The sequence below is a fragment of the Pteronotus mesoamericanus genome, unplaced genomic scaffold, assembly GCF_021234165.1.
Source record: "Pteronotus mesoamericanus isolate MK-2021 breed Mesoamerican mustached bat unplaced genomic scaffold, CSHL_Meso_final contig_173, whole genome shotgun sequence".
NCBI classification, from domain to species: Eukaryota; Metazoa; Chordata; class Mammalia; order Chiroptera; family Mormoopidae; genus Pteronotus; species Pteronotus mesoamericanus.
Genome location: NW_026555072.1, coordinates 14,390,578 through 14,416,190, shown reverse-complemented (window position 1 = coordinate 14,416,190; position 25,613 = coordinate 14,390,578). Strand labels below are relative to the sequence as shown.

Here is a 25,613-nt window from a genome sequence, read left to right as displayed (position 1 = left end):
TTTGGAAGGGATGGTAACATGAACCAAAACAAACTGAAATACAAAGATATCTGAAATGACTACAGTGACATGATGTGTTAAGAAGGAAAAGGATTGCTCAGTAACTGCTTTCTCATTTCATGTTCTTTTTAAAGTCTTCTTTCTTGATTGAGCCTTTCAGCTCTTAAATGGCCTCAGCGATCATCTTCTCTTTGAAAGGGGTGATTTGCCAATAACTACATTCTTCTTGATGCCCCTTTCCCCCATCAGCAATAGTGTGGAGAAATAGGGATGGTCCTTTCTTGGGACTTAACAAAGGACTATTCGACAACTCCTTTTTTTCTGTTGATTGCATGCGCAGGGAAAAAGACAACCTGGGCTCCAGCATATGCTAGGGACAGGGTGGCAGAGCCTGCTCCAGCTTTAGCCTTGACCACCTCCATGCTGGCCTCCTGGATTTTCCCGGTGAGGGTTGTCAGAGGGCCTTGGGGAAAGTCCACCTTCGGAGTGCACTGAGAAATCAGGGGAATGATGGTCTTCCCAGCATGCCTGCCAGGGACAGAAACATTGACTCCAGTTGGATCCAGACCCTTCAGTTCTGAGACAAAAGCGTTGACGCTGACAACATCCATGGTTGTCAGCCCAGAGATCTTACTGGGATTGTACACGCCATGTTTCTTGAAAACTTCAGATGTGATTGGAATGGTAGCGTCAACGGGATTTGAAATGATGCAGATCATGGCCTCAGGGCAATGCTGGGCACGGGCAGCAGTCAGGATGGCCACGATTGTGGCATTGCTGTTGAGCCGTGTCATGCCTGGTTTTGTCAGGACTCCAGCTGGAATACCCACCAAATCACAACCTCTCAGCTGGCAACTGCTCACGTCTCAGGTAGCCTCTCACAGTCACTCTGGTCTGTATGTGGCTCAGATCTGCAGCCACTCAGGGCCATGAACAGTATCGTAGAGGATCGAGTGGCTCACCAACAGGGTGTTCTACAGGAGAAGTGAAAAGCGCCGCCCGATTCCTCCAGAAGCCCCGAGCCCAGCTACTAAAAGTAGCATTGTTCTGGGCCGAGGTGCCGAACCGGCTCTGAGAGTGGTCAGCGGCACGAGCCGAGTAAGGGCCCGAGGGCACGGCTGGGGTGGGCGGGGCCTGGACCAACCCGGAAGGAGCTGGAGATGGGCCAGCAGCTCCAACAACCTCCACGCTGCTCGGGGCCGCCTGGCTCCCCGCTTCCTGACCTCGACCTCACCGGTATATATTCTTGACACAATAGTTGTAAACCACCGTGTTTTATTTGGCTTCCACTGCTGAGATCTGTGAATCTCAGTGCAGTACCAAGATTCTGACAATGTGTTACGTGACTGATGAAGACAAATGATGCCTCTCCAACAACACCTTAAAAACCAACTTTTAAAACTGAGGAACACTAAGAGTGACCCATGACTTCTTGCGAATTCACCCTGAGACATTTACGCAGCTTCACAATACATAAACTACTAGGGATCTAGAAGTAAAAGGCAGAAAGGAGTTCAATTACCCAAGCCATCAGAGCATCATGGAGCACAGTACAAAAGGGCAGCGAATCCCCACTGATACAGAGCATTAAATACCACGAGTCACAGGCCTGGAAATGATATCTCTAGATAAAGTACGATGATGAAGGTGCATTATTGTGGTTTCAGACTCTGGCCACTTTGACATTTACTCTCCGGACTCTTTACAAATTCCTTATCTTGAGCCAACAAGTGGTGTTGAGCACTGCCCAGAACAGAAACTGCCTGTGGAAGCAAAAGGAAGCTAAATACGGCATTTGGGAAAGTTGGTCCAGGGGACACGATGCATTAGACAGCATAGAGAGAATTTTCTGTATGATGGAGAAAAAAACTAAAGAGAAAGACAAGTAAAATTTACTTTAAAAATTATGAAAAGGACCATCTATGAATGACCCATGGACATGGATAACAGGGTGGGAGCGGGGGAGGGGCTGGCTGGGTGGACGACGGTAACGGGGGAAAATTTGGGAGAACCGTAATAGAATAACAATAAAATATTTAATTAACAAATTATGAAAGCTCAATTATATATGAATAGTTGGCAGGTCAGGAGAAACAATAAGAGGTAAATTAATAAAAGTTATTGATTACTACAGTTGACAATTAAGACTGAAGGACATGCTCGTCACCCTCACAGGGCCCAATTTTTCCAGGGTGACTGACCACCGTTCTATGTTTTGATACCATCACCCTACAGTGCATTGAGTGAAGCTGTGATTCGTGATAACTTTATTATTTCTTAACCAAGAAATCACCAGTTTTGATAAAGGAAGACAGATAAAGGGGATTCTGAAACACATTCAGAGAAGTACACTTTTTTCCAATGTAGCCTTCTATTCAGTGCCACAGTTTTTCTCAAAATGTTTCAAATCGTATTACCAATTCACTGTCACTTTCATTTTAATCTCTGGACAGTTTTTTAGTCATACATTTTAATACTTTGTGTGTGCCCACGATGGAGAGCACATATTTTGTGTGTATGGTGTGGGCTTTGGGTCTTTTTATGTTCTTAATGTATTTTTTCATTGCCTGAATTGATGTGCACTGCTGTTGCTCATGCCTTTTTCTGGAGTACATTTCTCTCTCAGAGCCAGAGACAAGCTTCCTTTTCGGAGAAAAACTGAATCTGGTTTCCATTCTTTGCTCAAGTTTCTGAGTGCAGGATGAAATAATATAAGAAAAATAAACACACTAAATTTGTGCTTAGGAGTCAGCAAAACTAAAACAGAAATTATCTTAAAGGGTGTGGTTTTCATTATTGATAGACCTGCTGCAAAATACTTAACAGTTATTTCATGCTTCTTAACTCAACTTTCATTTATCATATTCTTTTAAATTCATGGTGTTTCCTGATGATTTTCAATGTTTACTCCTGTTCCCTAGTCCCAGGGAGAGAAACAGAGACAGAGAGAGATTAAAGCAATTAAAAGGCATTTCTAAAGTATGCATACATTTGCCCAGTTAAAGACATCTTATTTTTATTCCTTTTTTGCTGTTGTCATATTCATTCTCTCACATGACCCACATTCTGAATTTTTATTTTATGGAATAAGTGAGCAGTGGATCAAATAGTCTGAAAACGCACGCACACACACAGACACACATAGAGCTCATACTGTGTTATTCATATGACATACAATCATCATGAATATCTTTGTCTCTTGTCAAGAAATACGCGGAAACGCTTTTCTCTGGACGTGAGCCATTTTATCAAACTGAAAACTGTCTGCATATTGAGACAATGTTCCCACTGTCATTTTACTGAATATGGGGTTGGTTTTGCCATTGCCAAGCCAGATCCATGCCAACCAGCATGTCATCAAACCCAAATTTACGACACAAGGTCTGACCAACTAAGCATACTAAGGGAACAGCTAGGCCAATTATTAAAACTCTGGAGGGTCTTGCAAAAAGCAGACATGAAATTACGGAATCTGTAGTGAAAAAACGTTCACTCTCTCCTTGACCTCTGTTCTCAAACATCTTTACAATTGAAACTAAGTATTTAAGTGGCTTTGTTCTTTCACTCTTCAAATGGTTTTCCAACCATGTTTGAATTTCTCAGCATACCTGCTATAATGCGGCAGTATTTAGTCTTGTGAGGTGTTTCTTGCCTTCTGATTATCCCTTCTGCAAAGTATCAGAACAAATGTAAAATAGTAGATTATATTCATAACTGAGGATTGTTTGGTGGTGATCATTAATAGTACTTCATTTGTTATTTTATTTTATATTTCTCCATCACCATTTGTCCGCCCATACCCTCTTCTACCTCCTCCCATTCCCTTCCCTCTCACAATTACGACGCTGCTGTCCTTGTCCCTGAGTTCTTTCTCTTCATTTTTTCCCCTTTTTTGCTCGACCTGCAAAGAGATCAGAAGTAGAGAAATTAGTCTAGATTAATTAAGAGTTGATTATATTCTGAATAATCTATTTGACAATGACTCTGTAAGAAGAAAAAGTTTGGAAAAGCGTTATATAGAAAACATATATAAAGCCTGTTTGGAAACAACCAAGATACGTTGATACTAAAGAGTGACGAGTTGGAAATGACACCACCATTTATGGGTAACCCATCTATTTGAAAAAGACATATTCAAAAGACAACGTGCAGAGAGTAGAATGGTGGTTTTCAGGGGCTGGGGGGAAGAGAGGAATGGAGAGCTACTGTTTAATGGGTTCAGAGTTTCAGTTTTACAAGATCAAGAGTTCTGGGGCTTGATAATGGTGATGGTAGCACAATATTATGAAGGCATTTAATTCCACTGAAATGCTCACCTAGAAATGGTTAAAATGATAAATTTCATGTGCATTTTACCACAATAAAAAAATGGATGAAATAAAAAGCAACTTAATATTTTGTCTTTCCCCCAAGGTCTCTTTAAACATTTTTAGTACGGGGGTAATCTTCCTCCACTCCTCAGTGAAATCTCTTACAGAGCTCATGGGTACCTGTTCATTCACTCGCAGGTAATAGACGGTCCCATGGTTACTTTAAGTGGCAAATACAAGCTCAATCCAGCAATTAAAATGTCCAGTTGCAATATATTAAAACTCCAAACTTCATTTAGCAGTAAGACCTCCTTGTAGCTCAGGCTTGATTCAGGTCGGACATATAAAGTTGCTCTTTTTTTAAAGGTGGTGCTTCCATTCTAGGTCCATATTTATGTTGTTGATTGGGCTGAGGGGTCAAGAGATATCGAACTGGTCCTACTTTGTATTTTTTTAAAACTTAGTAGTTGGAAGAGGGAGTCTCTGTCACTTTCACTCTGGCATCCCCGTATCTGTTCTATTTGGTACTTCATTTAAATTTGAGGCAAGGACTTTCATTATAAGACGTGTTACAATGTGCTGTCAAGGATGGCCAGAAGGTTGGGAAAAAGAGGATATCGTGGACATCACTCAGATGACTGGTCAAGGACTGTCAGAGACTTAACTGTTGTGACGCATATGTATTAATGACCTAGTGAGCGAGAGATGGAAGTAGCTCCAAATCAAATTTTATTGCACATAATTTTCTTAATGTTATTATTAGGTATAATTTATTGAGTGTCTCCCAACGGCTAGCTTTTTCTAGGTGTTTAACACATGCTTTTAAAATTTATTAAATGAATACAACCGCACAAAGAGGTAGGTGCCAACATTGCTTTCCAGGTGAGGTAACTGAGTTGTGTAAAGTTTGAGTCACTTACCTAAGGCCACACAATTAAGTAAAAAGGCTGAGATTTCTGTCTTCTGTCACCTGAAACTGATAGAGCATCAAGATCATTTTATTGTTGCCAATTAATGTGTTTTTTACAAGAGGGTCTAAAGCTACGTTATCCTCAGGGAATCAGATGACAAGCCGTGCTAAGTGCCTTTTGTTTTATTCCTCCTCGTGGACTTCAACCCAGGACTGATCGCCCATTCACCACTCTCCGCTGCACCCCTGCTTTGCTAATTGCCTTTCTCTCCACCTGGAGACTTGGTCTTTCAGGCTAAGCATTATTTATAACCACACACACCAAGCTCACTTTGTGTAGAGCACAATCTGCAGACTAATACAAACCAAAAGTTTGTAAGGCGACTATATTAGCCAGGAATGAGTGAAGGCATCTTAACTGAAAGATAGTAAACATAGGGACACCTGTGTCTCCTAGTTCAGATTTCCTTGTACCGTCATATTTTAGATGTCATTTTAATGTATCATCATCTCACGTAAGAAACATATGCCTACTCAGCCAAGTAGCCAATTTAACTGACACTTTTCAATGAGTCTGTAAAGTAGGCCAAATGATGCCCAGGGAATACTCAGGACTCAGGGCTAGTAATCTACTCAACTATAGGCCCACTTCCGTGGGGAGGTGAGCGATTACCAAGAACTATTTGTGTGTATTATGATACCTGTTTAAAGTGCTTGCATGTATTCTGGTAAATGTCACATTAAATGTAGGAGGAGCAATGGTTAAAAAAAAAAAAGGGAAATAATCAGACAAAAATCTGGATGCAGTCTAAATCCAGAATGACTCCTAAGTGTGTAAGTTCTCTTTGTACTTAAAATCAAACACCCCCACCCCCAAAATTGGATAATTATTTACTCATGAAAGATATTAGGACACGTCCACCAGTGAGCTCTTATTCAAAGGAACTGTCTTGGGCCTCTATCACAAGATTGGTAAATAGATGCTCAATCTGTGAGGAAGTCTCATTTTCCTTTAAAGAACTAGGGCTGAGAATGTGAGTGTGATGTTAAGACGCACACACATACACCGTAATGTCCGAATCCTGGACCAGAGTACCACTATGTCTCATAAAGGATCCAAACCACCAAAAGCTTTACCTCAGCAGTAGACAAGCAAGCAGCACATGTTGGAGAATCAGAGTCCAACTGTGCCTCCATATGGCAAGGGCACAGTGGTGTTAGAACCAGGCTCTAGCTCTCTGTGTAGATAGATGCTGGAGGGAGAATGGATTTCTTTATACCAAGTAAGCTCTCCTTTTCCTGATAAATGCAAGCGAAAGCCCTCAAAAAGGAGAGATTGGAATACTGTTAATAAGGATGTGGGGTTTTAAGCAATCAATTTGAAAAATAAAAGAGATAAGACTTTGTTTACACACCAACCTTTTGAAAGAGGTTATAAACATTAAACCCCATTTTAGGAAATAGTGAATATAAAATGATCTAGTTATCTTTCCAAGAGCAGAAATAGTTATTTAATATCTACTTATGCAAATTCAAAAAAGCTGTGGCTTCAAAGAAACTATGATTTGTATAAAAAGTCATTATAATATCTGCATTTAATTTAGTTATTTTCTTGCTCATCTTTCATCCAATAATTTCGCTGATGTAAAAATCCTAGAAAAATTCTTTACAGTTTTAATATTAACTTTATCACTTTGATATTGCAATTGGATGAATATTTGCTCCATCCAGGTTAGTTATGTGTGCACCACAAAAATCACGTGGATATGCAGTTCAGAGAGCTAAGCTAGAGCAGTGGCATACGCGCCTTCCTCCCTCAAGACAGTGCAGGGCGGGCTGTGAACTTGGGCCAGGGCATTATTTGTCCATGGGCAGTGCAATGAATGCAGATAAAGGAAGACTATAAAAGCTACATCCTGGGGAGAAGCCAGGTAGACCACGTGAACAGATTTTCAACCCTAAGGTGACAGACCAAGAAATAAAATCCAGGTGTAGGGCTGCGGGAATGAGATGATAGCTAAGAGGTTCACAATGGAGAGGGGAGAGGTGAAATGGAGAAAATTTCTCTGAGAAGAAGCAGTGGCTGCTGTAGCTCTTTCTGAGGCGTAAAAGGCCTCACACTGTTTAGGAGGGAGCTTTCACAGGCTCCCCACTGGCCTGAAAGGCCATGGGTCATTTGCCCAGCTAAAAACATACTTTTCAGTTTCCACTGGGTTTGTGTACATTATTCGAACTTTGTGAAAACACTGCTGGGCATGGGTGGGGTGGAAATGGGTACTGACGCATGGATAGGTGGGTTCTCAGGGCGGATGATGCCCAAATGCCATAAATATTATCAATAAGTTCCTCTACTGCAGAGAAGCTAGTCTACACCCGACAGAGTCCATCTCCAAGCAAACCACCCTCCAACCTTAAAACCATTTTTTGTCACAATCGCATTTTTATGATGAAGTGTAGCATTTACAAAAGGGAGGTACAGCAATGTAACCAATAACAATTAAATGAGTAATCATGTACCCAACACCAAATTTAGATAGAATATTAGTACTTCGGAACCTCCTGTATCAAATGTTTTATTTATCTATATATGTTTTTTCCCTCTTATAGTCTCTTAAGCTTAGTGAATTTTATTAAAATTTATATTAATATTAAAATATTTTCTGGGTTAATACCGATTTGGTAATGATGAGTTTTTGTTCAACAAGGCTAAACTCAGGATGTTGGCAGTTTGTTTATGAGTAGTGCATCTGTATTCATGAAATGTGCCTGGAACTTGATATACTATGCTCTTTGGAAGGAGGTGACTATACACCGTCCACAATTAAAGATTGGATATTTATACTCCCCCTCCTTAAGAGAGGAGAATTTACATAAATTATTTGGAATTCTTCTGCACAGGAGACTTATTTCTCCTCTCTTAATTATTTGTTTATTTAATCACTTAATTTTTTTTATCACTGTGGACTCATGGATTTTTTTTCCCTATTTTGGGTTACAATTCAATATTGCTGTTTATTTTGTTACTCAAGTGTTGTCTTCTGTGTTCCTTTGACGTACCCAAATCATTGTGCTGTTTTGTGTTTTGTTTGGTTTTGTTTTTCCCAAACACTTCCTTTCTTTCTGGCCCCCTTTCAAGATGCCCCAGGCTCACTGTGTGTATTTTCAGCACCAGTCCTAGATTCAGCCATTTCCCCAAGGAGCCCAGTCCTGTAACTTTTAATACACTATTTTAAAAACATTTGCTATTAAGGTTATTATGTCATCATCAAAAAAGTTGGAGGAAGTATCCCTTCTTTTTCTCTCCTGGAAAAGCTGGTTTATTATTGGAATTCTTTGTTATTTCATGTTTCCTGGAACTTCCCTGCAAAGCCATCTGGTGTGTGTGTATGTGTGTGTGTATGTGTGTGTGTGTGTGTGTGTTGGTAGGATAATTTAAACTACTGATTCTGAATCTTAATGGTTTTCTAGTCTTTCTAATAGAGCCAGTTTAGACAGATTGCATTCTTCTAGAATTTTTCCCATTTCATCTAATATTTTAAATTTATTAACAAGATTATTCATAACATCATTTTATCTTTTTCATTGCTGTAGTATCTGTACTTACGTCATTTATTTCACTCCTAATAGTGCCTATTTTGCCTTCTCTATATACGAACAGAAATTCATGCAAGTTATTAGTCTTTACAAATAATTTTTTGGAGGAGCTTTGTTAGCCTTTTATCTTTTGCTTCTGTTTTATTTATTTATAATCTTTATTATTTACTCCCTAATATTTTGAGGACATTTATTATACTGTACTTTTTAAATTCTTAGGTTGGATGCCTGGTTAATTACTTTCAAATGATTCTTCTTTTCTAATAAGCATACTGAAGGCTGTAAAAGTTCCTGCAACTACTACTTTAGTTATATTCTACAGTTTTGATATGTATGAATTTGGTCATTTAGTTTGAGATATTTTATAATTTTATTATGACTTTTTTCTCTAACTCAAGGGTAATGTAAAAAGTGCTTTTAAATTTCCAAATCCATTCATTCTTATTACATACAGACAAAATATCAGGAATTGCTAGTTATAGTTACTAGTGATAAAACAATAAATAAAGTAGAATAAAAACCATAAGCTCTAGGAGTTTACATTCTAGTGAAGGGAGACAGATGATAAACTCAGTAATATTTTAGACAGTGTGAAATGATTTAGAGAAAAATGAAGTCAGAACAAGGGATAGAGAATGAGTTGTGGATAGGATATTGAAGACTTTAGTAAAACCTCCTACAGGAGATGAACGAGTCACTGAGTATTTGGACATCTGCGGGAAGGATCCTGGCAGAAGAAACAGTATGTTGACTAGTTCAGAGGCTGATTCATTCTTAATATGTTAATGGCACAGCAGAGACAAATGTACTTGGCATACACTAAATGAGGGAGGGGGAAGGAGATGAGGTCGGAGAGACAAAGCTGACTTGAAGGCTAGGTGGGTAGGCTTTGCAAACTATTGTAATGATGTGGATTTAGACTTTCACTTGTAGTATGACCTAAAGCCATTGGAGAAGTCTGAAGAGAAGTATAACTTACCCGAGTTCAGTTTTCCCAGGATCACTCTGGTAGTGAAGTTGAAAATAGATTGAATAGGGACAAAGGGGAAGCAAGAAGAGACAAAAAATGTATTGCCATTTACTTTGTAGATTACAGTATAGTCAGTTTTCATAATGTTCTTCAAGTTCTTGCAGAAAAAATATTCTTTAATCATTGTATGCGATGTTACATATACATTCATTAGATCAAACTGATTCATTTCAGTATTCAAATCTTCTATATTCTTGCAGTCTTTTATCTGTTTGATCTATTAGTCACTGTAGATGTGTTAAAGTCTCCCAATGTGGTAGACTTTTTGTAATTTCCCATTAATTCTTTCAGTTTGTGCTCTATATAGTTTGAGACTATATTAAGCCCATATAAATTAAGAATCATTATTATCATCTGGCAAACTGAAACATTTGATCACTGTATAGAACTCTCTTTATCCTCAATAATGCAATACTAGGAAATTTGACAGGTGCTATGACAGGGAGATGGATAAAATACAGTCCCTGAACTACTGCCTAATTTGTCCCCAGTCATTGGTTTCCATTGTGACGATCACGGAATATATAGTTAAAAGCTTGTGGAATTTGATCACCAAAAATCAGAGTCCTTTATAAAATACTGATAATTTAAGCTCCTTGACAAGAGAAGTTTATTTTCTATTAAGGGTCTAGGTTAAAGAAAAAGCAACATGTTACCTCTATATTCAAGGAGCGTTGTCTTAATGTACAAAAATGCGACTCGTTTGTGCATGGTGATTTTATGTCCTATAACTTTGTTGAATTCATTTATTAGTTTTAACTCTGTGTGTGTGTGTGTGTGTGTGTGTGTGTGTGTGTGTGTGTGTGTGTGATCTTTAGGGTTTCCTACATTTAAGATCGTGTCATCTGAGAACAGTAGATATAATGGTTGTGAAATACCTAATTGTCAGGGGGCCTGACACCACAGCACTAGTTGTAAAAGTTTATCTCGATCAATTTATAATTAATTATTTTCTGTGGCTCTATCCAGGGAAACAAGTACATTGAGCTTTAATTTCAGTGAATCAGAAGAACTGACATCAGACCGTATCTAAATAGAAATGATGGTGTGTCATTTCTATTTATTGATTCTAATTACTGTGATTTCTATTTACTGATGGTTTTGCACCAGTAAATAGAAGGAAAGTTCAAGTTCCAAATCCCCAGAAGACTTTTTATAAGGCATTCTACATAGATGAGCATTGTGTAGTATAAAGGAAAATGTCCTTACTGCCTCAGGAAAGTATTTCTTTTAAAGACTTTGTAAATGAGATTAATAGTTAACCAATAGCAATATCATCTCACATTTAAAAAAAATCATTTTGTCAACATCATCCCCTACATCCTCACAATACTGCCGCAGAGATGGCTATTGTCATTTCCTTTAATTAAGATAACTTAAAATATATTACATTTTAAAGTTTTCTTTTAAGATTATATTTGGTAGTTCTTTCCTACTTCTAAAACTATCAAAAACACCCCTAGCTTGTGGATCTTTTTTGTAACTTCCACCAGTGGGAATTTCAGAGTCACTGGTTTCATGTAAATCTTAGGAAACCGTTATAATCTATCCAGAAAACAGTCTGCTGATTATAAAATTAAGTATGTAAGGAACAATTTGCAGATCATGAGCCATCCATCCATTGAATTCCATAATCATGCAGCAAAGAAACACCTGCCTGAGAGGCACAGCAGGCAAATAGGCAGCTGGCACCATGCTCTTGGGATTTGCTTGAAGTAAAACAATCCCTGGTTCCACTGAGGCAGAAAGAGGGCGTTCTTTCTTGTAGCTGTTATTGTTCTGTTCCCTAGAAATACAGAGTTACATTTATAGTTTTTTCAATACATGGATTAAAAATATCTCCACATTTATTAACTGACACATTTTGAATGCCTAGCAGCCTTTCAAATTTGCTAAAATTGTCACTTATTTATTTCTTGGCTGACTGATTGCCTGGGCATCTTTACTTTTCTTTTCCCAGTCATTTAAGCTTCAAGTTATTTTGAAAATCATCATAAAATAAGGTCCTATTCAGTGAGTTATAGGATTTGAATTCAAAACAACCTTTACAAGCTATGGCACTTACCCTAACTACTGGTAAGCTCTTGAGATAGAAACGTAGCCTCACAGTTTTATTTTTTATCTGCAAAGCAGGGTTGCTATGATTATTAAATGCACATGTCCATGATATAATTGCTGACAATATAATAGCTGCTATTTTATGCTAAAATACCTTAGAAATACCAAGAGATAATAACTGAATCTGAAGGGTTCTTTGAGGGTCACCTATCCCAATCCTGGATTTAACTGGTAAGGAAATTAAGTGAATTGTTGCTGATTACAAAATTCGTTAGTGGCAGAATTAAGGTCTGGATCTAGACTTCTTTTTTAAAGATTTTTTAAAAAATGTAGTTTTAGGAAAGGAGGGAGAGAAGGGGAGAAACACTGATGTAAGAGGGAAACATGGGTCGGTTGCCTCTCACACATGCCCCGATCGGGAACCAAAAATGCAACCCAGGCATGTGCCCTAACTGGGAATTGAACCAATGATCCTTCATTTCGTGGGGCAACACCCAACCCACCGAGCCACACTGGTCAGGGCTGGATCTAGAGTTCTTAATTGATGCTCTAATTTTCATGAACATTTCCTCATTTTATCTCATAAAGAGAATTTTTCTTAGTTAAAAAAAAGGAATAGAAATAGTTAAAAGCAGTTGCTGACTATTCATGGCAATTTATAGTTGCAATATCAGTTTCATGAATAAAGAATCCAATAAATAAATATTATAGTAACTGTGGATGTTAGATGTAGAACAGGATAAAGTGGCCAGATGGTTCATTTCAATGTAAAAATATTTTTCTTGCCTATTTCAGGGCTTTTCAAAATCTAAAAGAAAGCATTTTCTTCTCTGATTTAGGAGGAAAAAAACCAGCATAGCAAAAGTGCAACTGTTGAGAGTGGGAAGGATTGGGTAGAGTTGGGATAAGGTTAAAATTACAACCTCACAAAAATTTATCTTGTAACAAAGAGGGGATAGAGCCATTCTGATTTTTCTATGGAGAAAGTAAATTCAAACAATTGAAAAAGAGAAAATATTCCAAATTATTTTGAAAAGTAATGATTTCTGCATTGCTATAGCAAGTATATGTAGTCTTTGTTATGTTGATTACAAATTCAAAATACTGATTAGTTGCTGCAGTACCGTCCTTAAACTGGGTGTCATTCACAATACTGAGCACATTACACATGCTGAGTTCAATTGCCTTTAGATTTATCCTCTGAAGTATGTACCGTCTCCACTTTTTGGTTGAAGAAATTTAGGCTCAAGCTAGTTAAATTGTTTATTGAAATTACAGAATCAAAGTTTTATTCTCGTCTCCTTTAAAAAAAAATACTGGATTATAATTCAGTGAGGTCATTGTGCCTCATTTGGGCCATGGGATAGTCTAGCAGAAGCTTCATACCCACTCGCTCCCACAGGCAGTCCATGGCTTAGGGCAGAGCTAGGGCTGATGTTCAGCCAGCAAGAACCTATGCAGCAAAAATGATTATTAACACTTAGAAATCCTACCATACTGCTTGATAATTTGCTGCTCCCGCGAACTTCCATGTGGACCTCCTGCGTGCCACGCGCCAGCCTGCCTGATACTCCCTTACCTGGGAGCTCCTAGATTTCTCCACAATCCATAGAGCATAAAGCATAGCTGGAAGAGCGGAAGGTGACCATACTCGGATCGGGGCTTTGCCCAGCAGCAGAGAAGTGTGGGGTGGGGAACTGACTACCTCCTGCTTTCTCCTTCCACTGGCCATGCCAAAGAACAAGAAGGGAGTGTAGATATGAAGTTAGTAGAAGTCGGCCTCCTGAGGCACAGAACCACGTGGGAGAGAGCTGGGCACATGGAGTATAACCAGCATGGCAGTGGAATAGAAGATCATTACAGATGTCAAATGAGCTTTAAAGCAATAAGCAAATCTGCAATTCTGGCACAGCTGAGTGTATGGCCCTATGTTCACGTCTGATATAAGAACTGCAAATTAAGAGAAGGAAAACAGAGGATTTGGGTTTCAGCTCTTTCATGGGCTAGTAGGTCTATGCAGCAGTTGTTTCTCCCGATCTAGAGGTTTCTCTAATAACCCTTTTGTGGCCTATATAGACGCAGGGCCCTGAATTGGTCTTTCATTCTCCACCTGTTGGAAAATGTCGACTGTTACCTCACTGTCACCAACCGTCACATTGGTGAAGTGGGAATATCTGCTGAAGAGGTGGCTTCATGATAATAGCCCTTGAGGTTAGACTGTGTGGCTATTGGCTTTCCAGAACCATGGAATGTTGAGAGGCATGGCTACTTTTTAGGGAGGCCTGTTTGGGAAGACCTTATTTTCTCTTGCTGAACAAGTAATATGCATGTTCTTGTTCATTTTTTAAAAATTCTTAAAAATATTTTATTTATTTATTTATTTTTAGAGATGGGAAGGGAGGGAGAAAGAGAAGGAGAGAAACATCCATGTGTGGTTGCCTCTTGCACATCCCCTACTGGGGACCTGGCCTGCAATCCAGGCAAGTGCCCTGACTAGGAATCGAACCAGCAACCCTTTGGTTCTCAGGCCAGCAGTCAACCCACTGAGCCACACTAGTCAGGGCTTCTTGTTCAGTTTTGATAAAGAGACACAAATACCTAGTATGCATAAACATCTTTTAGATAGAAATATATAAATTGTTATGTTAAGTCTTCTAAGAGGATGATGTAAGCCTGATATAAAAGAGCAGTAACATAGAAGCCTGAGTATAAAAGAGCAGGAATTTGAATGTTTTTCTACCCTGACAGGAATTTATTTGCACGGGAGTATCACAGGAAACTGTATGATGAGGGGATCCAAAGCCCAGTGAAAAGCCATATAAGTGTGTGAGCTTCTATGTGTGAACTCTGTGTTCTCACTGTACTCCCGCTAAGTTCTATAACAGCTTGCTAATTAATTTGGAAATTACGTTATCTCTATGTATGGGTGTTTTAGGGCTGCTATTACAAAATCCCAGACTTAGTGGCTGCAATGACAGAAATGTATTTTCTTACAGTTCTGGAGGGTAGAACTGTACAACGTGTAGGCAGGTTTGGTTTACTCTGATTCCTATCTCATTGGTTTGCAGATGACCGTCTTCTTGCTGTGAACTCACAAAGACCTCCCTCCCGTCAGAGTTGTTTGGGTCCTAATCTCCTGTCCTTATAAGGACACCAGTCATATTGGATTAGAGCCCACCCTAATGGTCCCAGCTTAACCATGTAAAGCCTATCTCTAAATACAGTCACATTCTGAGTTACTGAGATTAGGGCTTCAACATATGAACTTTGGGGGGACACAATTCAAAACCTGTAGGTTTCTTCCTTTTACTGTGGTGAATATTTTCCCCCTGAATACAGACAAGAAAACATGTAACCTTTGGCGTTTTTGGCAGTCATCTTGTGACCGTGGAGGGGAGCCAAGTCTAAGAGGATGTTGCAGAAGGAGAGAAATGAAAAAGATCAGGGTTCTTATAGACCCCTTGATCTATCAAATCAAACCATCCTTGATATTCATCCCATATCTGGACTGTCTAGCTTTGTAAATCAATACATTTCCTCTATTGTTGAGCCATATTCAGCTTGTCCTTTTGCAGCTGAATATATTCTGATACAAGACAGTAATGCTTTGTGCTTTCTGATCTTTCAGAGATAACCTCCCATCAAATCAACAAATGTTTATTGTTTATCTACTATGTCTGTACCAGTCACTCTAATAGGTTCAGGGGAGGTAATATTATACAAACTAGATGACTCTTGCTTTCTCAGCTTATAGTCTAGTGCAGGAGATAACCTTTCATTAAATAATAACACAAATAAGTATACAATTGCAGCCTTTGATGAGAACAATAAAGGTAATACACTCAAGGTTGTAACAGACTACAAAGGAGGAGTTCACTTACTACTTATTCCAGCTAAGGTTTCCCTAAGCCGGGGCGGGGGGGGGGGGGGGGGGGGAATTTACCTCGGGGATTTGGAAGAAAAGTGTCAGCGAACCAGGAAACAGGAAGGGACAACGCGGACAGAGTATCTGAATCAGGGAAGTAGATGGTGCAGCATTTAAGGAGCAAAATGAATGCCAGGATGGGTGGCTCACCCAGACTATGTAGGAGAGGTGTGGCATGGACTCTGTTTTCAAACAATACTTGTAAAAGAATCTGAGCTCTGGGACTTCTCCAATCCGAATTAAAAACAAAGTAGTTGCCATTAGTTCATGTGCTTCTTATCTCCATGGTGAGACAACAGAAACTTCTTGTTATAAATTTTATGCTGAAGACACCATAGACATTTCTTTCTCCATTTCACCTAGAAGATCTGACATATTTAAGATATGTAAAGATGAATGCAGGATTTCTGAGTGTGCATGACTGTGTGTGTATTTATAGATATGTGTGTTTATTAATGTGCCTACTTATCAATGTGTGTGCATGTGTGTTTATAAATATCTATGTGTCTATGTGCACATAGTTATGAGTGTGTGTGTTGGTATTATGTATATATTTATGAATGTGTGCATGCACAGCAAAGGCACTAAGTAAAGCTCAGCTCTGTCCATGCTATGAGGCCGGACCTAAGCAAGCGTATATAGTTACCTTCAGAAACCATTATTATAAAGGGATTTTCCTCTACTTGTGAGAAGGTTATCTTAGGATAAATGGAACATTTACCAAATTATTTAAACTTTACTGCAAACGTCAGCATCAGACCTTTCTGGCTCCTTCTCTCTGGACTCCCAGAAGAGCATTTTAGGTCTGTTTATCCTTCTGCCAAGAGCAAATTCCAAGAGCAGAGAGAAGTTATGGTCTAACAAAAAATAAACTCTGAACTGACTCTTTCAGTACCAGGCACTTAATTACTTGTGTCAAAGAAATCAATATGTAGATTAAGTCTTCCTTATAGAAAAAATCTGCAATGTTTGCTTCCAGGTTTATTATATAGGAGGTTGTCAGCAAGATAATCTGATGAATGTAGCAGAAGATTCAGAAAAAAGAACTATTTGAGAAGACAGTATTAGATAACACCTTTACAGATAGTTCAAACCCCAAAATTTTAATAACATAGTGGACATATTCTAATAAAATACTTTAGCTATTAAAGGCTGTGAAGTAGAAGGAAATCTAAGAAGCCATACTTTCTCTTAAGTATGTTACATTTGTGAGTCATATAATACAACTATGTTATGTTTAGTTCTATAGGTAAATTTGAAAAGAGTTAAGGTACACAAAATGTTGAAATAACAGTTCAAGAGTAGACTAGACAAAATGCTACCTGGCAGGGCAGGATTAATTAATGAATCCTCACCATTAGTCATTATGTCAATTCAGAGAAGAAAGCCCCTTTTCAGCTATAGAAAGCAGTGTCTGATTATTGAGAACTGACAGAACTTGAATTTAACAAATGGAAGGGGCTTATTAATCAGGATTACACTTGGCTGCTAGCTGAAGAAAACCGTGCAAACAGTAGCTCCTGGGCACAAAAAAGTCTAGGGAGAGGCACTCCATGGTGTTAGCAAGCACCCAATCTGCTTTGGTATTGCTGCTTTACCACATGCGGTATGTATGGTTTTCATCTTTATGGTTACAAGGTGGCTGCTGCACTTCCAGCCATCGTGTCTCCCCGCTTTCTAGGTAGGAATACAGGAAAAGTGTAAAATAAAAAGGAAAAGTTCCTTCTCCGTACAATGACTTGCATTTTCATTTTTTGATGACAACCTCCCCTAAGGACTTTTGTGTGGAAATTTTCACATGGCCACCCATAGCTGCAAGGGAGGCCGGGCCCTCAAGTATCTCCTTTTCTACCTCAATAGTAGAAAAAAGTGAGGGAGAGTTGGTATAGTTGTTGAGTGAGCTGACATATAAGATCTGTCTCAAGGATAACTCATCTCAGGACATAATCTGTAAATCTGAACTACCAAGGAAGGAAAGCATGGTGGCTGAACCTTATTGGTTGAAATATAGGAAACAGTAAAAGAACAGTGAAGGAAAATACTGCAAAGATGGTTGGGACTTGTGCTAGGTTGACTAGTAGTGTCTCTCCAAAAATCATTACCACCCAGAACCTCAGAATGTGAATTTATTTGGAAATAGGGTGTTTTAGATATAATCAAGTTAAGATGGGGTCAAACTGGAGTAGAGTGGACCAACGATTGGTGCCCTTATAAGAAGAGGAAAGTTTGGACACAGAGACACAAATAGAAATTGATGTGAAGACAGACATAGAAGGAAAATGGCCATATAATGATCGAGGGAGCAATTGGAATTACACAGTGCAAGGCAAAGAATGCCAAGGATTGCTGGCAACCACTAGAAACCAGGAAGAGGTATGGAAGGAATCCTCCTCCAGACACTTCAGAAAGAGTGTGGCCTAGCTGACACTTTGATCTTGGACTTCATGTGTTCAGAGCTGTGAGAGAATATACGAGGTCTGTCCAGAAAAAGTCCAGCCATTGTTAAATTAACTAACAAGAACAATTTGCATGATATCGATGTATCCTGGCAGCCAAGGAGAGTGGACTGGAATGAGTATGCATGAACAATGATGACTTCACTGTACTAGTCGGGGGGGGGCAGTAGATGCTGTTGAGTGAGCATGTGTACCGAGGAGACGTTGCCTTCAAAGTGACTGAGCAAGTAGAGCAACGAATCTGCATGAGATTTTGCATTAAGTTTGAACATTCCTCCACGGAAACTATTCAGATGATTCTGAAGGATTTTGGCAATGATGCAATGAGCACAGTGTGAATAAAAGTGTGGCACAAATGCTTCAAAGGTGGTCGAGAATCTTTTGAAAATGATCCACATTCTGGAAGGCCCACAATAAGCAGAACACCTGAGAATGCTTAACATGGATGGCTGCAGTGAACAAAGATCAGTGACTGAGAGTGGGAGAACTAGACGCTTATCTCAGGATTCCAAAAACTACTCTGTCCGACATTTTGACACAGGATCTTGGCATGAAACGTGTTGTGGCAAAATTTGTTCCATGGCTTAAGCTACCAGAGCAGAAGGAACATATGACATGGCAGCTGAAGTTGATGCCAATGAAAGATTTTGCAGAGTGTTTTGGACAGTGGAAGAGACGCAAAGAGAACTGTGTGAGATCCCAAGGTGCCTACTTTGAAGGGGACTGAGGCGTCGTTGTCCTATGTTCAATGTTTATTGTGTCTTATATCTTCTTCAATAAATATCTCTATTTTTCATGGCTAGATACATAGTACATGGCTGGAGCTCATATTTCTGTTATTTTAAGCCACTCAGTTTATGGTGTTTTGTTATGGCAGCCTGAGGAAACTAATACAGTGTCCTACTGTGAAGTTTATGAACTATCAGGTTTAGATTTGAGTCCTTATACTGTCAACTGCTATCACAAAAGTGTCCTTCAAGATATTGGAATATGTTCTGCAAAAAACAATTTTGATGAACCAATAAATTTGGAAGGTACTTCATATCTTAACTCTAACTTGGAAATTCACATTCAGTTTTTGGGATACCAAAGGTTATGAGAAGTAGAGAAACTGACTTTACTCTGTTTACCTTGTATTTTCCAAGTATATTTGATCACAAATGCCCTTTTTTTCAATCAAACACCATGCAACCTCTTCCGAAACATATGTGTTCTGAGGATCTTGGGTGAGAAATGCTAAGGTAAGGCCTGACAGATCCCTGAAAGGGATGGTATTGATGCAGAGAGGTCTGCTCAGATCACAGGGGAGGAGTAGGGTGGGGCTCTAGGTGGAGGTTGCCCGAGGCGATGATAAACAGGATTGGCTGAGAAGCTGAATGCCTCTAGAGTGCATGGAATTGTGGGCCAGAAGATTTAAAATGAAAAGAGGACAGAGAGTGGCTCTCGGGCTCTCTTCCTCCAGAATGCCCAGATGATCTTGCTGTAGCTGCCTGTGTTTCTCAAACGACATTAATTTGAATGGGTTTCAGATGGGAGAGGAAACTAACTGCGGGTCCAACCTAGGATGGGGCTGGCCTGGCAGAGGGTGGTAGGGTTGTTCTGCGTTGGGTGTTCTAGAGCAGGGGTCCCCAACCCCTAGGCTGCGGACCAGTAGTGGTCCGTGGCCTGTTAGGAACCCAGGGCTGCGCAGCAGGAAGTGAGTGGTGGGCAAGGACTTTCTAGCCCCGCCTCCTGATACCCCGCCCCCAGCCATGTCAAGTTTGTTTTGTAGGAAACCAGTGCCTGGTGCCATAAGGGTTGGGGACTGGTGTCCTAGAGCAGGGAGCAGGTTCTGAAGCAGAAGCCTGCCATTCTTCCAAAATTGTATAGCTTTTGTATCTTATGTTGTTTTACTTTGTAAACTATTTCTATAGAAATAGGATAATTAAAAAACTAACGGGGAATGATAGGGGAACTCAGGAGTTAAAGCCTTAATTGATAGGCTTAAGTGATTAAAGCTGCAATTAAATAGTTAAAGAGCTTAGCCTTAATTGATAGGCTTCAGTAACTAATGCACGTGGAAAGCTGTTACTCCAAAATTGTGTAGCTCTTAACTAAAGACTCCTTTCCTTTACCACCAAACCTTTGCCTCTGGAATTTTGCCTAGAGGGTGGCGGCGGGCAGCAGGGCCCCACTTGCTGTTGGGCAACAGTATGGCCAGTGTTGTGTTTAGGAAAAGGAACCCTGCAGAGGTTGGTAAGAGCAGTAGAGAGGAGAGGAGCTGGAGGCAGGGAGAGAAGGCAAATCTGAGCATGGAGGGTCGTGGTGACAAGAAGAAGGTTAAAGGTAAGGAGATAACCGAGTGAGAACTCACAGTCTTGGAGACGTCGGCTAGGCAACTCTCTCCTATTTAACAAAACTGCCACTACAGTATTAAATAGATCTTTTTAATGTGTGAAATGGCTTTTGTCAAATTTTGGATTAGTGCTTATTATAGCAGTGTCGGAGTTTTGTTATTTCTTTTCTTCAGTTTATTTTACCCAAATCTATATAAAATTTATTTTTCTATTTTATCTGAATATGGTATTTCTGATTGTACGTGCTCAAGAATTTAGCTAATGGTTTGGACCCTACAAAAAAACAGATGAGGGGCATGAAGGAGGATGGGTTGTATAATGAAAATGTGATCTTAAATTCCTCAAATGTAATTTCTGACCAGTGGCTAAGGCGGTCTCAACCTCTATGGAGTCCCCTACCCCACCTCGCTCCTCCATTCCGCCCCACCCACACAAAGTGCACTGTTGACGCCTTACCTCCATCAGGGGCCAGTGCGAAATTTATCCTCCCCACACTTTCTGGAAGTGGTTATGACATTCCATGAATCTCCAATGACAGAATTAAGATAAAATTTCCATCAAGAGGCCAGGAAGAAGAAAAATGCCACATAAGGTTGGAAATTTCCCATTTTCCAATGATGGGTCACATTTGTTTCTAAGTTAGGTTTAGTTCAGTAAATTAGTTTGAAAGGTTTATCTAAAAAGTGTCATAAACTCCTTCCTTCTAATATATCCCTTACTTACAATCTATCTAAAAGTAATAACGGAATATTCTAGGCTTTGATGACAGGTAATGGTCTGGAACTTTTGTTACCACTGCACCTAACAATTCTATACCATAGTGCTCACTTCAGGTTCATTGCTGTAGATTTTTTTATTTCTACTTGAGGGCAAACGGAATAAGAAATGGCAGTTGCCTTTTAAATTGAGGTAACATTTAGAAATGATTTAAGAATCTTGATTGATGAGAACACAGACTTTTAAGATTCAGTCATTAGGCTTGTTTTTACCTTTTTCACGTTTGAAACAGGTTCTAAATAATGTTCTCTCATCCTGTTATAAAGCATTTATAAATGGCATTACATAGAATTATTTACATGTCTCTCGAACATGATAAAACACTTCTTATAATAAATTATTATGGGAAAAGCAGTGCTATTAATCATTCATTAAATGTTAATAACATTTATCAATGCTTATTTCCTTTAAAGTGGCAAGAAAAATAGGTATTTCATATTGAAAAATATAAACTGAAATAAGGATTATATTCTTTTCTAGATTTGACTCTGGACTAAAACAGATTTTTACTGTAAAAAAATTCTAGTTACTGACATTACTGTAGATGAAGAGAGCATGTTTGCATTTTTTATAAGACACCCAGTGTCTGCAGTAAAGAAGAGCTCTGTGATAAGTAAGGAAGTAATTAAAATTGGATCGTGCACTATAATTTTAAAACGTTCTTTTTATTTCTTAACAGGAAACTGTTTCTAAGTATTCATTCACTTCCTTATTTAGTATATTTATGCCGTCTTCTGGAGATGATCAGTTAAGTTGGGAATACTCAAATTAATAGATCATGATAGCATCAAAACAATTCAGTGTTTACACACAGAATCACTAGCGACACTCTTTAGGTGTATGGAGTGTTGCAAAACTGAAATGGAGCCACAATAGTGGCTCTCCTTAGGAAACAGAGTCCCAATATACTAGAATGGGTGGTAAATAAAATCAGGACTTAGGCTTTTGAGGAAGTTGGGGAATATTGTGTTATGACACCACAGCTGACCCGGTATATTTGGATCTATTCTGTGTTATGTTCTAGTGTGACAATGTATTCAGATGAGGTTTTCCTGCAGAGTCTTCCTTGAAAAAGTGGGCCTTACTGTGTCAATGCTTGGAAGAGTTTAGTTCCTAGACTAGGGAGTAGAACGTATAAGGAAAGTCAACTTTGGGCCTGCATGAGCAAAAGAACCTCATTTTGGACTTAGTGTTGGAGAGTCGAGACCTCCAGGAATCTAGAAAATATATATGTGCTCTTTTTCATGACAGATATTGCAATTTTTGCTTCATGGTAACGCTCTATGGTTTCATAGAGAAGCTTCTCTGTAGAAGTCCTCAAATTGAAAACAAGCGAACTGCACCTTATGAATCAGATTATCTAGGTTTGTGTTTTCCCCTGTGTTTGTTTCCTTTTCGTTATCCTCTTACTCAGGTCTTTTCAAAGCTCTGTTCAGTGGAATGACCTAAGGGTTCCAAGGACCCTCCTTGAGAAGACAGACTCTGATTCTGCCTTCTTGCAGATTCTTCTTGGGATCCCTGATTCTGGTTCACCTGGAGCAGCTCCATGTTGATTGAAAAAAAATTTTTTTATTTATTGACTTGAGAGAGAGAAAAAGAAACATTGATTTGTTGTTCCATTTGTTTATGCATTCATTGGTTTATTCTGATATGTGCCTTGACCCAGGATCGAACCTGCAACCCTGCCATAGGGGGACAACACTCTAACCAACTGAGCTACCCAGCCAGGGCTGAAAAATGACAAATTGAAGCCATTACCTTAACCTTCACTAAAGTTAACAGTGCTGTGAAGTATTCAGAGTTGAGTGTTGTGGCTATTAGGGTGTGTCTCTACTCATGCCTTTTCCAACCTTCATTTCCACCCTTGGCTAGTACAGTGGTCTCTATAGTAACTAGCAAGAAACACAAAGAAAAAATAAATTTCAGAAAATATTTTGGAGCTTTGATGTACAGTGGTGATTAACTTCTGGGAATTTCTCACTCCATTATTGGGTGTTTTATTTTAATAAGAATGTCATGGTCTCCTTTCTTAACATAATTATTTTTCTAAGAGTTGCAGACATGGCTGGCTAATGATTATAGAGGTATGGAAAGGTGAAGTGAGGTTTGCAATATATTAATTCTGAATTAATATAACTGTAAATCTAGTTTCTTAAAGTAGAAATCTATGAATTGGAAAAGCTATCATTTGAAATACCTTCAGATGGGTACAGAACCAATTGGATTTCAAAGTACCTGTCAGCACAAGGTCTACATGTTTACTATATGGTGTAATGGATTCCTCAGTTCTTGGTTTAACATGATGTAGCTAATTTTATCATAATTTTTTAAAAGATGCATATATTTGCTGATATGATTTTAAGTAAAATCTAAAATAACATACTTTTCTTATGAAAAATGAACCATTAATGAGTGCTGACTAATTTCTAGGCAGCATAATAGGTACTTTACATATATTACTGCATTACAATCCCATTACCTATTATTATACCAAATGCAGCCATGGGTTACATTGATTTATCAGGTTATGGATCTATCAATTCTATAGATATTACCATTGATTTCTGATGGCAACCAAAGTGATCTAACAATACATATTTGACCACTGTCATGCAATTTGCAAATATCCTGACCTATTAGTAGGTGGCTCTTTTCATTAATAGGCATGATATAATATTTTCATATTATATTATGAATAAATCTTTCAGAAAATAGGAATGCTCTGTCTTTGAAAAAAAAAAGAATAACAAAATGAACATACTATAACACCAAAGTAATCCCATTTTATCAGAATAGTATTTCATAATGCCATGGCTCATAACAATCTCTGTTCCCATTTTACATTTGGGTGTATACCCTTCTAAATATTAATGTTAGCTATATATAATATGTATAGATTTTAGCTAGGATCACATTAGTTAGATCAGATGGTGTGTTGGGAAACGCCCTGTCCGGTTTCAGGAACTGTGGCCCTGCCGACAGGCTGGAGGGCCCCACGGCTGGAAATACTCAGGAGGCCTTGGAGAAACAGGCTCCTGAGGAGACTTGGCCTGTCCTCCTTGGCAGGGGCATAGCTCCTGCCTCTCTGCTTTGCCCTGTGAGGGTCTTTGTTGATGACAGGTAAGACCCCTCAAGACCTACGCCAGGCAATTGACCAGTATGGGCAGCAGACAAGAACTTGGGGGACATGGAAAAAGGGCAAAAAGGCCCGTACCTCTCGGCTCGGCTTGGACATGGCCGGGGTCCTCATTCTAGCTGAAAGCAGTCTCCTTGTCTCTTGGTGGCTCCCTCCTGCTGCCTGGCTCAGGTTTGAAACAATGCAGGAATCAGCCCTAAACCAGATCTGGCTATTCCCAGGGAAATCAGGCCTAAAAGTAAATTCTTTAAGGTGTGCTTTGTTCTTCCCTCAGAAGCTCCAGCCAGTTCATGCTGAGAACATTTACATTATTCACAGACTCTAACCCTATACCCTTAGTCGCTCTTATGTTTACTAGGCTCTCATGTTTAGTCATCTCTCTTGTTTATACTAGTCTCCTCCCGGACCCAAGTAAATCGGTGTGTTCCTGCCATTAGTTTTCTTCAAAGCATCACCTAGTCTCTGTGAACATTAACATACTGATATAATGAGATAACCTGTGCATTCCTGTTAACCTAGCCCCACTGATAACCTTTTCAATAAAAGCCTTTGGACAAAGGGACTCAGGCCTTCCCCACTAGAGGGATGTGCCAGGGACTTCTCCACTAAGAGGGAAGTGCCCACGTCCGCTCTCCTGGCAAACAGAGAAGTATTTGCCACGATTCCTGTTTATTCCCCTCATCTGGGACTACGCCAGGACCGGCTCTGCGGGATTCAGAGCCCTGCCCCCATCTCAGCTGGCCTCCCACGGTTTCCCTCAGTTTCAGGGAGCCCCGCACAGCGCGCTCCTTCTTCCCAACGCCATGGTTGCTGCCCAGGCTGAGACCAGCGGCGACCCCAACGGTGCTTCCCCACGGCGGCGCATCCGGTCTAGCCACCGCGCAGCGCAACAGTGGTGTGTATTTATGTATGAATGTATGTATGTATGTATGTATGTTTTCATCCTCCCCAAGTGCATTTTTTTTATTACCTTTAGAGAAAGAAGAAGGGAGAGAGCGAAACATTGATGTGATATGTGCCTGGACCAGGGATCATATGCACTTGGACTGGGAACCTACAACCTAGGTATGTGCCCTGACTG

The 25,613-nt window shown here is 39.4% G+C and overlaps 1 pseudogene; it reads right to left on the bottom strand.

The window, feature by feature from the left end:
- Positions 1-112: 112 nt before the first annotated feature.
- Positions 113-13,634, bottom strand: LOC129065073 (malate dehydrogenase, mitochondrial-like; annotated as a pseudogene).
- Positions 13,635-25,613: the final 11,979 nt, after the last annotated feature.